Genomic DNA, 16,319 nt, shown 5'->3' with positions numbered 1-16,319 from the left:
CGGTCGGTGCTGGATAGCTCCTGGTGACCATGCACCATGAGCTGGGAAGGTCCACCCATCTGAGAAGCCCCCAGCCGCCGTGCCATTGGATGGGATGCCCAGCCCATGGGGGGCAGATTCCCTGGGGGGGGGGGGGAACTTTGCGGGGCGGGATGGCCCACAGCCAGACCCCCCCCCGGCTGTAGCACATTACCAACATACTGTTCCCCTCTCCATATAGCTGCACTATCCGTGGGCCGGGAGAGGCCAGCACCGTTCCTGGTCTCCGAGAACCCCCGGTGGATGTTGAGGGTGGCAAGGCCCGACCCCATGCCACGCTCTGTGGGGGACACAGCCAGATGGCCCCCTGCCAGGCTGAGGAGGACCAGCCAGCCCCTTCCAGGCCAAGGTGGCCGAGTGACACCTGTGGCTCACGGAGGCCGAGCTGGAGTGGCAGAGGGTGGCGTGGGAAGAGGCTGCTGAACACCCTGGAGGGCATTGGCACGATGCTCCGGGCACATGCAGCCAATGTTGCCCGGCTCCTGGCCACCCCAGTGACCCCCCCACGCCCCACCCTGGCCTTACCTGCCAGTGCTCTCCACCCCACTCTGCTCTGCTGGTGACCCTGCACCTGGGGAGGCAAGGGATCCCAGGGCCAACGGGTCTCACAGCCCACCACCACAGCCCCGGAATAAGCTCCTGCCCCTCTCCAGGATCAGAGCTCCCCCACCCCCCTCCCCGTTAGGTGCCCCTCAGCATATACTCCTCACCTGTACATAGCTGCACATACCGTCCAGCTGATGATAAATGTTTATTTACCATACACCCCCTCCTGCTCTGCTCCTTGGGGAGAGATGGTAGGTGGTGGTGACGGGGGTGCATGGGGGGGGGCTGCGGGTCATAGGTGGCCATCTGCAAAGGCCTGCCTGAGGGCCTCCCTAACACAGAGGCCATCCTGGTGGGCCTGGCAGATGGGGGCTGCACCCGGGTTCTCGTATATAGGTGTTCCCTTTGCCCTTCACAATGTTGAGGATGACGCAACAGGAGCCGATCACCTTGAGGACCCTGACCTCCAACTGTGTGTGGAGGCACCTCCACCCCACCTTAAGGCGCCTGAAGGCCCGCTCCACGACATTGTGGGCGTGGTTGAGGCGCTGGTTAATGCCTGCCAGGTGGAGCGGCGGTGTCCTGTATACAGCTGCTGGAGCCACGCCTGGAGGGAGTAGGCTGCATCTGCCACCTTGCAGAGAGACATGGTAACTTTCCCCCACCACTGGGATCTCCCGCTGGGGGACGAATGTGCTGGCCCCCATATGCCAGCACAGCCCAGAGTTCCAGAAGACCCGGGCATTGTGGGTGCAGCCTGTCCAGCCCACGTAGATGGCTGTGAACTGGCCCAAAGCATCCACCAGGGCCTGGAGGACCACCAAATGGTAGCCCTTTCTGCTGACATACTGGCCAGTGCTGTGGGCTGATATGTGATGGGAATGTGTGTGCCATCCAACATGCCAAAGCAGTTCGGGAAGCCCGGGTCCTTGAAGCCCATGACAGTGGCATCCAGACCCTCCAGGTAGATGACCCTGTGCAGCAGCATCGCATAGATGGCTCTGACAACCTGCATCGGGGCTCGGGGGGAGAGACTTGCGCCCCTGTGAGGAAATGGTGGGCCATCCTGCCCCCTGTCCCCTGTCCCCAGCCCTGGCCTGCCCCCTCCTGGCCTGCTTGCCTGGCCCCTGCAGCTGGGGTTCCCCTGGCCCTGGCCCCGCACCCGCCCATGGTTGGTGCATGACCCAGGCCTGCTTTACCTCCATAAGTACAGCCCCAAAGGTGGTCTTGCCCATCCCAAACTGTTGTCCCACAGAGTGGCAGAAGTCCAGGGTGGCCAGTTTCCAGATGGCGATCATGACCCACTTCTCCAGGGTGAGGGCTGGCCACATGCAGGTGTCCTGGTGCCGGAGTGCGGGAGCGAGCCAGTGGCAGATCTCCTCGAAGGTCTGCCTCGACATGCAGAAGTTCTGCAGACACCTCTCACCATTCCGCTCCCCCAGTTCCAGACACTCTCACCAGTTCGTGCTCCTGGGGTGGCTCCAGGGGTGCCGGGGCAGCCGGGGAGGAAGCCGGCAGTGTCCTGGGCAGGGGGGACCCCACAGCCCCGTGGGACCACTCAGCCACCTGAGTAGATGGGGGGCAGCTGCGGCAACAGTACAGAGCACTGACAGCAGGGTCTCCAGGATGAGGGTGTCCTTATGCAGAAGCTGCTGCTGTGCCTCTATCCTGGAGCAAAAGTGGGCTCTACCAGGCTGGGGACAGCTGGGCAGCACTCAGCTTCTGCTGGGTAGAGGGTGGGGCCCTTTAAGAGAGCAGCTGGCTGCAGCCCTGAAAGGGCTTATTGGCCAGGGGACCCCATCTGTGGCGTTTTCTGTCTCCCTTCTTTCGAAGGAGAGCTTGGAGCCATGTGGATGCTCCCTTTCGAAAGACCATGGCAGCCCATCGATCCGCTATTCGCATGCGGTCACTCCCTTTCGACAGCCACTATTTCGACCTCCACAAGTCAATTTTCACCCTTTCAAAGGGGTGCTCACATGTAGGCCCAGCTTATGTGTTTAGCTGATGTATTTTGAAATAGCTAAGTGCTATTTTAAAATGCATTTTTGTGTGTAGCAGCGTTATTCTGGAACTGCTTATTTTGGAATCAAACTGCTGTGTAGTCATACCCGTAGTCATGATTATTTGTTAATGGAACAGTCTTCTCCCAAACCCTCTATCCTTAAGGATCACAAAAGGGAGCAATGGGTAGAATAGCTCCATTCCCTCATTATTTTGTCCACCAGTTAGGCCTAATTTCTAACATATCAGTCTTGATTCACTAATTTCTGTTCTACACTCTTCTTCTTTACCAAGTATGATCTTGGCACAGTCCTGGAATTAAATTAGTAGGCCTTTTGTTTGTAGGAACTCAGACTGTATCCCTTTCTCTTTAACATTTATCATAGGCTATTGTAGTATCTTATGAACTTTCACATACTTTTTACAGTTGGGATCACAGGTAAATCTTGTAGGCAGAGTTACCACAAGAGATGCCAGCAATGTCGAAACAAACAGTAAACACCAGTCTTCCAAATGACTGGAATATGGACAGTTTTGACCATCATTCCAGAATAGGAGCAGCACTAAGGTTTTCAATACCTACATAAAAAACTTTAAAAAAAAAAAAATCTCCGGCATGTCCAGGAGTGGTGTCTCAATCAGGAGGCCATTTCAATAACAAGTTGCAAAGGTTTCCTCTAAAGTAACAGGTCCCAATTTGCTTCTTCTTTAGCTATTGTCTGAATCTAGCCCTTCATTTTCTTTGCATTTCTGTTTAAAGGGCTTGTTTCACGGCAAAGACAACATTCTGTTTGACCTGAAACAATTTTTCTGGTTGACTTCTTCAAATCACCAAATTTTGTTGGAATTTTTGGTTTTCATTCAAATCCCCAATTTTTTTTAATGTTTTATAACTGTTGTGAACAGAGAAAAAAAATCAGCTGTTCAGCCAGTGCTGTTTGTAACGTGTTATCACTCCATTTTTTAGGGTGTTTCTGTGACTGCTCAAGGTTTCCTTTCTCTAGGTCAGATTCACCTGCAGAGCTACCTAGCTACTGAACATCAGATTAGCAATGAACCAGTATTGAGACAATATAGGTAGGTGGCCAGAAGGCCACTTCTGTTTACTCCTCTCTAGTTCTTTTGAAGGGTTAAGGCAGCTAACTACCAACACTGAGCTCACGGTGCTGTTAAATGGAAAGAAAAGCCATTGTTTGAACTATCAATAACAACTCATTAAAGTTTTCCTGTCTTGGAATATTAATATTCATTCACATCCCCTTTGGCAGCAAAAACAGGTAGAATTAAACAGAACTATTAGGCTATGTCTACATGACAGCCCTATTTCAAAATAAGATCTTTCTAAATGGATAGTTTGAAATAACACAGCTAAGTGCATAATGCATTTCAAAACAGCACCCACCTCTTTCAAAATAGCATTTCTGGATCCCTGGTGCTATTTCAAAATAGTGCCAGTGGGCCCATTATGGGCTATTGCAAAAGACGCATTATTTCTCAGGGAATGAGGTTTACCGCAATCAAAATCATAGAATCATAGAACAATAGAGCTGGAAGAGACCTAAAAAAGCCATCCAGTCCAGCCCCCTGCTCTAAGCAGGGCCAAACCCATCAGGTCAGCCCCACCAGGGCTTTGTCAAGGTGAGACTTAAACACCTCCAGGGATGGAGACTCCACTACTTCCCTGGGTAGACCATTCCAGAGCTTTACCACCCTCGCAGTGAAAAAGTTTTTCCTAATGTTCAATCTGGACCTTTCCAACCTCAACTTGAGACCATTGTTCTGAGTTCTGCCACCCGTGACCACTGTGAACAGCCTCTCTCCAGCCTCTCTGCAGCCTCCCTTCAGTAAGTTGAAGGCTGTTATCAAGTCTCCCCTCAGTCTTCTCTTCCACAGACTAAACACTCCCAATTCCCTCAGCCTTTCTTCATAAGTCATATGCTCCAGCCCCCTAATTATTTTGGTTGCCCTCCACTGGATCCTCTCCAGCGTATCCACATCCCTCCTATAATTAGGGGCCCAGAACTGGACACACTACTCCAGATGCGGCCTCATCAAAGCCGAATAATCATTTCTCTGGATCTACTGGCAACGCTCCTCTTGATGCAACCTAATACGCTATTACCTTTCTTGGCTACAATGGCACACTGTTGACTCGTGTCCAGCTTCTCGTCAACTACAACTCCCAGTGGGTACTTCTGCAAAACTACCACCGAGCCAGTCGGACCCCAGCCCGTAACAATGCTTGGGATTCTTCCAGCCCAAGTGCAGGACTCTGCACTTGTCCTTATTGAACCTCATCAGATTTCTTGCAGCCCAGTCTCCCAATTTGTCCAAGTCAGCCTGCACCCTGTCCCTACCCTCCAGCGTATCTACCTCTCCCCCTAGCTTAGTGTCATCCACAAACTTGCTGAGGGTGCAATCCAACCCCTCATCCAGGTCATTGATAAATACATTGAACAGAACAGGACCCAGAACCGAACCTTGGGGCACTCCACTAGAAACCGACTGCCATCCCAACATCGAGCCGTTGATCACTACCCTCTGGGCCCAACCTTCTAGCCAGCTTTCTATCCATCTTACTGTCTATTTATCCAATCCACATTCCTTCACCTTGCTGACAAGAATATTGTGGGAGACCGTATCAAAAGCTTTGCTAAAGTCAAGAGAAATCACATCCATTGATTTTCCCCTATCCACAGAGCCAGTTATCTAATAAGATGTGTGTCATTTAGACAATGCCAAAGTTATTTTGAAATAACTGCTGTTATTTTGCAATAACTTGGCTGTGTAAACGCAACAAGAGAATAAGAACTTGCCAACCCAGGGAGGTGGGGGTGGCATTCCTTGGGTCATGCAAATATATGGTGTGTTAATACTGACCCTGTCGCTAGACACCAACATATGCTTTAGAGAGTGTGCAGTAGAGTGGAACGGCAGACTCAGACCATCACAACGCCTCCAAGAGATTCCCAGAGAGAACTGCTGTAGTATGTCACTCTTGCTCTTGCATACCTCCTTATTGCCTTACAGGACCTTCATGGAGAGACTATGCCCTGCACATTCCCAATGACCAGATCTTGAACAAGGATGTGTGAGAGAAATGACATTCTCTTGTGCTTTCCGCCATCATCAGGGCCAGATATACACCTTACACCCTACCCAGCACATCATCTTCAGGGCCACTCAGCCTACAACTGACTATCTCCATGTTTTCCACAAAAAATGAAAGGAAAAGAAATGTAAATGCAGCTCCTCAGAAAGGCTCAAGACTCTCCACCGTGCACAGTGCTTCCAGCCTGAGATGGGATGAAGTCCACATGCACCAGAAGGGAGGTGCAAGGGAGGAACTGTACTTCTCCCTAGGGTGAGCAGTTCATAGGTGTCTTCTTTCCTCTCCACCACCCAACTTGCTAGCTGCTCTCCAGCTCTTCCCAGGCAAGCGAATGAGGCACCAGTCCCATTGCTCTCTCTTCAGCAAGGCGGGAGGCAGTAGGGCAGCTGAGATTGAGAAGAGGCTGAGACACTCTCAGCACCTACAGCAACCTTCGTGCCTGGCCACAGTTCCCAGCACCCCCCGGTGCACTGACTTGTATGTGCACTCTGGAAAGTTGTATGCAGGCTCGCTGATGTTGGGTGGGGGGACAGGAGGGATAGGAGAGACAAGAAAGGGGCCGTTGCCCCAGGGCCTGGCAATTCAAAGGGCCCCGGGGCTCTGGCTACCACTACTGCCACAGTAGCAGCTGCAGCAGTTGGAGTGCCAGGCCCTTTAAATAGCCACCGTGTTGGAACGCTGGGCCACCTGCTCCAAGCAGCACTCAGGGCTGCCCTAAGCCCCACCCGTCCACTCTTGGCCCCTCCCCTTCCAGGAGCACAGAGGGGCCTGCAGATACTTTCTACTCTGCTCTCCCCCACCCCCCCCACACACTTACTTTTTAACTTTTAACTCACTTTTAACTTTTAGGCACCCCTAGAGCACTGGCATCCTAAGAATGTGCCTACTGTGCCTAATTGGAAATCCAACCCTGTCCTTTGCACCCTGCCAGGAAGTAGCCAGAAGCTAGGCCTTGGTATCTGCATGTAGCCCTGTGTAATGGCACAGCACCCAATGCATAAAATTAAATTCCTAATCAAATTTAAGATCGGAGCATTTGATATATACTGTGCAGGAGATCTGTGTATTTCACAGCAATATGAACAGATAAACTAAACATACCCAGACCCAAACTGTTCCCTGGAAAATTTCCTGTTGATTTCACATAATCTGCTCTGACATTGTTTCCTGACTCAAAATGAGAACTGCCCAGTTCAATCTAGTCCTGGTTTCTGTTCTTTCTGACATAGTTATGGAAATTCCAAGGCAAGCTTATTGTCACTGCCTATAGCAAACCAAATGCCCTTTCTGAACAGAGCTCTCTGTGAAAAACAGAATGGAAAAATATGGTGGAGCTCATCTGGCTGAGCCTTGATTTTATTGAAATATGAGTCACAGACAACAGAAATCAAACTTACAAGAACCCACTTACTTCCCTCAGGAAAGCTTCAGCCTAAGCAATTCCAAGCTAATTCTGTAACAGAGACCATTTGTCTGTTTGTTATGCAAGGGCCTGATCCTGTGGCCCATGTTGCAGGATCGGGCCCAAAGTCTGGGCAACAAGGTAATCCAATCAAAGGAAAGCAAGGGTTTTTTTTTCTGGGAAGTGATGTCAACAAAAGCTTATCAACTCTAATTCTTCACAAAAAGGCATTACTCTTGTCACAGGCCCAAGTCTCTCCTTCCTGGCTATGTACCACACTGTGGCCAGATGTAGCTTGGGAAAAGGTTTGTTGCCAAAAAATATCATTTAGATTGTAAAAAACAGGGGTATATTCGGTTAGCCAACCAAGCTGTGAAAATCTCAAGAGACCTCTGCAACACTGAAGAGGACTAAATTCTTCAGGGTAGGGACTGGCCACTACTCTATGTTTGCATAGGACCTAACACAATTGGGGCCCATTCTTGGTTTGGCTCCAGGCACCACTAGAATAAACATAAGACCTTATTAATAGTATTTTGATGGGATCTTTAGTTACCATTAATGGAAGACAAAGAGGGCAGCCTCTGTGTTCTACACAGATTGCCTTTATTGGTCAATGTGAGCAGGCCTGAGCCCCAACACAGTGAAAGATCTACATGACAGGATTACCTGGATTCCCTAAAATGGGGCCTTTATAACTCCACTTCCAATCCAGATGCCCTAGGCTCCTTACCCTACTTCTCAGTTCTTACAATAAAAGACAAACTCTTTAATCTACTTGGAAATCTGTTATCTCTTTTTTGCCTTCCCTCACCTGAAGTTTGACACCCCTGTGAATGGTGTTCCACGATCCAGCTCCTTATTGAAAGAGCCAATCCTAAGAATTGCCTTAAACCACAAAGTCCCACAGATATCCCTAGTAATGAAGTCTTTTGCCATCCCTTATAAAACAAATTCACTCTACACAGAGAAAAATCACTCAGAACTGGAATTTGTACCTTGCAGTACAAGGAAATAATTCAGGGCACTTAACGCTGTTATAAGCCAAGCAGTCTTGAGTTCTACTCCCAGTTCTGTCACTGTTTTACAGTATAGCCTTGGGGAAATGATTTAACTCCTTTCTCTCAGCCTCCCAATTGTACAGTAAGCTAATACCTACTAGCTTGTTTTACAGTAATATTGTGAAGATCATATAATGTTCTTGTTATTCCTCACCTCTCCTCCCATAGCCCTTGGAAAAATAAAACGTATTTTACAGTGTAAGACTTATCTCAGAATTCATTATAACCAGATTCCACTGCACAGGAAGTTGGAAAAGCCAAAATGGAAGAACGTGACCTTCAGAGCAACTGACACCAACGTGCAAAACCCAGAAAGGAATCTCTTTCTTGGGCTGGAGTGTAAAGAACTACCTGGTTGCCTGGAAACAAGAGGCTAACTGCAGCTCAGTTACCCCAGTTAGTTACATAGCTGGAGTTGACAAACCTTAACTGGAGCTTCCTTGCCATCTCCTGTGCAGGAGATGGACAGGAGCAACTACCAGGTACACCAAACCGAACTCCACAAGATCGACCCCAGAGTGAAGATGTGCCCCAAGGGTTATAGCACTGGGCCAAATGCCAAAGTGAAGGAGTTTTCTCTTGCTACTTTTTTCACATGCTAGCTTGATGTGATTTCTGAATATAAACACTATCTCGTACAGAAAAACATTGAAAACTACCTTTGTTTTGTCCACCAGATATTGACACTAATTGGCTAGTTGAATCAGAGTCACTGCTGAAAAGTTATCAGAGGCATGGCTACCTGCTGCTACCAATGTGTGTCACTGCGACAAACCCTTGCCACGCCACCCTGGGAATGTAATTAGGGCAAAGAAAATAACCATTCAATAAGAAATATAAGAACAGATGATGATTTAAAACAAAGTTACATTCATTTTTATCATGCGCTCGTTAGTCATATTTTCTACACTGGCTGTCAATGTGTTAGTAGAAATAACTGTGTGCCTGTTGCTAAAAATGTTATAAATCTGATCTGAGTTTGGAAAGTAAAAACAATCAGAAATTTAGAGGATCTAACAACTGCTCTGCTTATACAGCTTCAGGTAACAGATCAAAAGACAGAAGACGTAAGCATTTATTTTGGAAAACTGTGGTGTTACAGAGCAGAATAGGGTGAAGTGATCTACTTTCATCATAAAAATATTTTAAACAGCCACCCATAAACTCTAAAGTGCTCCACACTTCTTGTGGATTGGTCCTGACATATATTTACAGCTTCTGTTTTTCAGGGCTTGTTATTAGCAGTTATTGAATTTTACATTGATGTCCAAAAATGGTTTGGTTTTTTTGCCATCTGTCTCCTTGTATATTGCAATGAGCAATGTCTAACGCACACATTACTCATTACGGTAGAGCAGTTGGTTGCAACCCCATTTTAATGGGGTCACCAGGGCTGGTAGCTAAGGCTTCATGGGGTCTAGGACCAAAGCTGAATCCAAAACCCTCTGTGCAGGGGCATCAACATGGGGGAGCAATAGAGGCAACTGCCCCAGGGTTCCCCAAATCAGAAGGGCTTGGGGCTCCCAGCTGCTGCTACTGGGCCCTTTAAATCACTGTCACAGTGATGGGCTGTGTGCTTCAGGAAGCTCAGAGGACAGGTGGGGGGGAGAGGATCGAGGCACAGTGCGGTGCACTCTGGGTGGCATGGAGGGTTGGCTGTCCCAACCCCACGCTTCCACGAGTGCAGAGCTGCCCCAAACATTGTGCAGGGTCCTACCAAGTCTGTCACGCCCTCACCCCCATGGCACAGTTCAGGCTCCAGTTTCAGCCCTGGGCAGCAAGGGTCAGGATGCAGGGCCTTGGACAGATAGCCTGGGGCCTTAGAGCTTGGCTCTGCCCCACCCCAAGCTGTTGGGGCTCAGGGTTTGGCCTTGTCTCCCCTCCACTTCAAGCTGAGGTGGCTAGGCTCGGGTCAGGTCAGGCTCCAGTTCCACCTCTTGAGGTAGTGTAGTAACATTTGTTGTCAGAAAGGAGTCCTGGTGCAATGAAGTTGGAGTACCATGGCAGAAGAATGAATACATGGCAATGGGGAATCTATTTATAATGGTCCCCAGTGCTCTTCACATCTTATTATTTCAAACAGCACAACTGTACAGCCCATTTCAGTGTGCACCAGCAGGGGTGACACAGATCAATTACTGTGCATCATGTTAGTGCACTTGAGAAATTACAATTACTGTTCTGTGTCAGAAAGTCATTAGATACAAGTAATTATTTATACTCTTTGCTGGATAAAGACCTATTTCCTTTTGTAACAAGGATGTTTTATCTGTGTTTATTGGTTCAAATACAGCATCAGAAGCCTTCCTTATGTCATATGCCCAACCTCTTGCAGCTGAAACAGTGGAAATTCTGGGGAGCACCATGGATCTGTTTTAGGCTGGAAAGCCTGTTACAATCTAAGGGCTAATTATACTTTATGTTTAGGCCAATACTCAGTTTAACATTTACAAATAAATGTACAAAGCCTCTGCCCCAAAGCAGTCCAGACATGTATTACACAGCACATGGGGTCAAGATCCAATCTGAGGTGATGCAGAAACCTTGTATAGGTTATGAGAAATTAGAATGGAAATGTCTTATGATATCCTTAACTATTCAATCCTTGGGATTAAATGCTTGAGTTTTGTACAAGATTTGATAGGTGAACATATTGTCTCCGTAGCTGTGCCACTGGAGCACTTCAGCAAAGATGCTGCTATGCCAGTGGGAGAGCTGCTCCTGTCGATGCAGTTAATTCACCTCCACAAGAGGCAGTAGCTATGTCAATGGGAGATGCTCTCCTGGTGACACAGCACTGTGTGTCACAGCTCTTAGGCTGGTATAACTATGTCGCTCAGGAGTGTGGGCTTTTCACACCCCTAAGCAATGTAGTTATGCCAGTGTAAGTGAATAGCACAGACCTGGCCTAAGAGGACTTTCTTTATCTCAGATGCAGAGGGGCCAACAGCCACCGCTGGCGCCAGAGCAAGGTGGGAGAGGGGCCAGACGCCACATCCCTGGAAGCGGTAGGGCCAAGAGTGGAAGGGGCCTGGCCTAGGACAGGTTGCCCTTAGCTCCATTCAGATCATGGTACTACACCCCCACCCTATCCTTAAAGCTAGGGGGAAAGGCACAGACATGGTAGCAGCCAGAGCTCTGGGCCCCTTTGAAATGCCAGGCCCTGGGGCAACTGCCCCTTTCCCCCTCCCTGTCAACAAGCCTGCTCAGATGGTAGAGGCCTGCACAATTAGTGCTGAAAGACCAGGATTCTGGTCCCAGCTCTGCGCTTGAATGTTTTAAGTAGGGATTAGAGCTAGGTTTTTTTTTCCAGGATAAGGTTCCACAGACAGCCCTGTAATAAGCCTGATTTTGACAACTTTAAATAGAGATTTATGCTTTCAAACTGGAAGGGAAATCAGCATCGGATAATAGCTTCAGTTGACTTTCCGACTGGCTACTTGTCACAAATGAGAGGAAACGCCAATGTTTGGAACATCCCCCTTCTCCATTCCCTGCAGCAGAGTGCTCCCTTGGCTTACTGGGAATGTGCACAGGTAAATGCAGTAAATGAGAAACAGAGTTTCCTAAGAAGTCTGTGGCAAAGGTAGGAAGAGAATATTGATGTCTGAGATGGCAGAGCCACTTCTTGTTCAGCAGAACACACTGTCCCCTCATGCAAAACAGCTCAAATGACCTTGGGGCTTGGGCAAATTGTAAAACTGAGACAATAATGTGCACTCACCCTTATAACATACTTAGAGATCTACAAGTGAAACAGCAGTCAGAAAGTTAGCCCATGTGAATAAATGCGGCTAATAAGTACTAAGTACTGCTAGTACTTCCAACCAGTGTTCCCTAAACTGAGCACTTAGGCGGCTGCTCAGGAGATATTTGGGTGCTGATTAGCAGAACCCCAAGAGCTGCTCATAGTGAGCCCCATCTGCTTCTACTGATGGTGCACACGCACACGTCTTGGTGGCACATAAAATTTATTCCACCCATGGATGGAAAAATTAGAGGGAACACTGCTTACAACCTACTTCCCCTTTACTGGATGGGGAACACGTAGGATTTGGCTGGAAGACACATTTAACCCCTATTAAGGACATGTGTAATAGATTGGAGGCCACTCCCTGCAAATGAAAACGGAGTTTTGAAGTCTATTTAGGCAGCTTGCAAAGGAATCAGCCCTAAAAGTAAATAAAGCTGACACATCAAGCCAGCTGACCCAATTCTAATAAGCACAGCTTTAAAGGTTTATAGACATTTAGCACAGAAAAAGATTTGGCAAGAAGTTAAGGAACTAAAATGGAATGAAAAACAACGAGCACAGAACTGCAGGGAAAAAAATGTTGGAAAGTAGGGAAAAAAAGGGAACGTCTCTGTTTCAGCCACATGTACATATCCCAAGCCTCCCAAAAACATGCTTACAGGAAATGTCCAGGGCAGACATAGTGAACCTGAACCCCGCATGATTACTATATGGACTTTATCATTTTTATGAATGCCACAGAAGAGTCACAAATATAAGCAGCTAAAATGAAACAAAAATAAAGAGTACAACTGCCTAAACAAGGCTGCATTTGTGTGGGGGGGGGGGTTAGGCTGAGCCCCGGGCATTCGGCTCTATTTTGTTTGCACACTGCATACTGTACATAAACACAGGCTGACTAAGTGCTCCACACAGAAGGAAAGCAGCTCTCTTTTGACAGAAAGGGATTAGCGTTTGCCAGCTCTGTCACCAGCAAAGAAAATCAAAGTGACCTTTACCTTCTCACCACTAAGCAGCAGCAGAGCTTAACCCTTACCTAGAAATGTCTAAATCACTGGGTCTGGATTTTCTTCTGTTCCACTGGTGTAAATCTGGAGTAATCCCACACAAGTCAATGGAGTTACGCCGCTGTAAATGAGAGAATTAGGTCCCTTTTCCAACCTAAATCAGTCCTCCCATTCTTCACTCCCCGTCATTTGTCTCTCTCAGTCTTTAGCTTTCGTCACTTAGCATATGTCTTCACCACAAGGAAGAGTGACCCTGCCATGGTCAATCTTCCGGAGTTCAATTTAGCATGCTGGGTAGGGATGCACTAAATTGAACTCACAAGGTGACGGCATCAGCACCAGTACTCCTGCTGTTCATTAGGATCAAGGGAAGTCAGAAGAAATGAACCTTCCTGAGCAGAGATGGCACAGAAGCCCGAATTAATGTACATTGATTCAAGCTACGTAATTAGGGTAGCTGGAATTGTGTACTTTAATTTGACCTTCCATTGCAGCATACGCCTGCTGTTACTTAAGACACCAAGGGCTTGGTCCTGCTCCCATGATGCTGAGAGCAAAAATCTTCCATCAATTTCAACTAGAAGAAGATCAGACTGAGAATTAGTTTAACAAAAATGCATTTTTCCATTTCTAAACTTTAAACCAGCTGACATTTAAAGAGTGCTCCCTTACAAATTCCCCCTTCCAAAAACATCTACAGCAAGGATGTGGGCTGGACTCTTAGCTCAGTTATTCTGGTGTGAAGCTAACTCCACAGTGTTCCCTGAGTTACACCAAATTTATATTGTCATAACTGAGATCAGCACCTTACCCCATGGTTGGCCATAAATCTTGCTAGAACAGAAAATGAATACACTTTATTCTGTTCTTTTCCACAGTGACTGAATTTATACCAGAATTTGACCCATGCCTATGTACCTGTATCACCATTTAACAACACAAAATATTATATAACTGAAATACACAGTATTACAGGACAGTAAAACAATGTGTAAAATGGATGAGTGGTAGCATTACCTATTAAGTTTGCCCAACAGTTTCCATCAGAAGACCCTGTTTTCAGTTGCTTATACACTTGGGTAAACTTAAACCATTCAGGCTGAAATTGTCCATGTTGGTTTCCTATCTGTCTATCTTCTCATAGAACTGGAAGGGACCTTGAGAGGTCATGGGTGCCTGCCTCAGATTTTTTTTATATATTTTGTTTCATGTTCATTTCAGACAAAAACGAGTCAGTCATTTCTGAGAATGAGGCTAAGTAAAAATACATGTCGCCATGTTGAAATGCTCTAGGAGTTAGGGCAGCATAGTTATGGTACTCCCAGGTGTGGAGTTTTCATACTCCAGAGGGAGGCAACGATGTTGATCTATTTTAACTGCAGACTAGACTTCTCAGGCTTTGTCAGCACTAAAGACTGTTACTGACTCAGCTGTGTTGATATGACCCCACTGTTAAAAGTTGGGCAGTGTAAAGGCTGTTGGCACTTTTGCCAATAACATACTTCTAACCCCTATGAGCAAGGTTCGACTGTCAACGGAAGAATGCTCCTGATGACACCATTTTCACTGCCAATTGCAGAGGCAAAACTTTTGTCTTAGGGAGGAGGGAGTTAATACCTGTGAATGACAAAAGTTTTGTGGTTCATTTGGCAGTGGAGACTTTCCCATACCTTGGAAGTCATCTTTCCACTGAAGTCAACACTGAGGTGGAAGTCCAGCATTGTCTGAGCCCTGCAAGCTCTGCTTTCACCTGCCTGAAAAAAAGGATCTTGAAGAACAGGGAAGTCCATCACAAGACAAAGTTCCTTGTATACCACAAAGTGGTATTCCAACATTACTATACACATGTGAAACCTGGACAACATACAAGCACCATTTGAAGGCACTTGAACAACGTCATCAATGCCGCCTCAGGAGAATCCTAACCATCTCTTGGGAGGATAGGCATAGGAACACTAGTGTGCTGGAAAAGTCGACCATGACTAGCGTTGAAGCCATTATCATTCACCAACACTTGACTGGTCACATGATCTGGATGGCTGATCAGTGCCTCCTAAAAACAGATTGTGTTTTCCGAGTTGGAGGAAGGATGGAGGCACATTGAGGGCCAGAAGAAGCAATATAAGGACATGCTGAGGGTAGACTTGAAAAAGTGCAGCATCAGTGTTGACAATTGGCAGAACCTTGCTCAAGACTGTCCCCAGTGGAGAATGGCAATCCGTGAGGGGGTGGCACAATTTGAGAAGTCCTGCTACACTGCAGACGAGGGAAGGGGGAGAAAAAGAAAAGAGCAGCAAAAACTGCCCCACACTCCTCCAACAGCTACCAACACCTGCCCCTTCTGTGATAAGGCCTGTGACATAGAATCGGATTAATCAGCAAATCAACAGACTCACAAATAAGAGGGCGACATGAATACATCCTACTCATTATTGAGTGGCTGCGAAGAGACAAAGCCTCAGTCTTAATTATTCCTGCAGACCTCTTCTGAGGCTGCAACTGCAGTTTTGTGCAAGCTTCCCGATCAATTTTACTGTCTTGGAGTCAGACACCAGAGGCATTTTTCAAGGTTGTGGACATAACTGTACCTATTATCAGGTCATCCAGGCAGTTTTATACACACAGAAATGAAGCCTAAACAATAGCTCTTGCAGGTGCCAAGGCTTAAGAAGGGCTCAGACTTCCAGATTGGATTAATTCCTTGTTATGACAGAAATGAGAGGAAACACACCGCATTTTCTTTCCTAGTCTATTTTTACTTAGAGTATATACATAATTCTGCTGTTACTGCCTTGAGCAATGACATAAGCTCTGAACTGGCAGTGGTGTGGGAGCACCCTCAGCACAGGTGGGAGGGTGACCATTGTTACACCTTCCAGAGCCCCAGCAAGGTGAAGCTCTGCGCTCAGCATCCATAACCAGTGTTTCTCTCAGTGTTGCTTTCACCGGCACAGCTTCCAGCTGTAGCGTGTGCCCCTTCCTTAACCCTCCTCCAAACATATTAAAGTCTGTTATAAGAACATGTTTGGCCTGTCACTTCAAAATCACTACCGGTCTTCTCCAGTCTCTTCCACACCATTCCACACTCCTATTTAATTAGTGCTCATCTGTGTCAGGCTTTATACACCCTCTGTATGAGTGTGCAAACTAGAAGAGGGTGGCAGAGGGGAAGTCTCGCCCTGCTGTATGTTCTCACTCAGGACCAAGAACAAATCGTTGATATTACACGTCTGTGATCACAAGGAGTGTGTGCAACTAACATCACAACCACCCCAAAAGGGACAAAGAGGAACAACCATTCCTCCTACCCCGGCGATGCATGGGGGTGGGGGCACAGGTGGCACAAAGCCTCCCAAACAACATAGACAGAGGGAAAAGGGGCCACAGCCTCTGGGCA

At 47.3% G+C, this 16,319-nt stretch overlaps 1 protein-coding gene across 3 annotated transcripts in view; it reads right to left on the bottom strand.

The window, feature by feature from the left end:
* CLMN (calmin) overlaps positions 1–16,319 on the bottom strand; it is a 106,392-nt gene that overhangs the window by 65,180 nt on the left and 24,893 nt on the right. The gene's annotated exons all lie outside the window — the stretch shown is intronic.

This window comes from Carettochelys insculpta, chromosome 6, assembly GCF_033958435.1.
Source record: "Carettochelys insculpta isolate YL-2023 chromosome 6, ASM3395843v1, whole genome shotgun sequence".
Lineage (NCBI taxonomy): Eukaryota > Metazoa > Chordata > Testudines > Carettochelyidae > Carettochelys > Carettochelys insculpta.
This window is presented reverse-complemented; position numbering and strand designations above follow the sequence as displayed.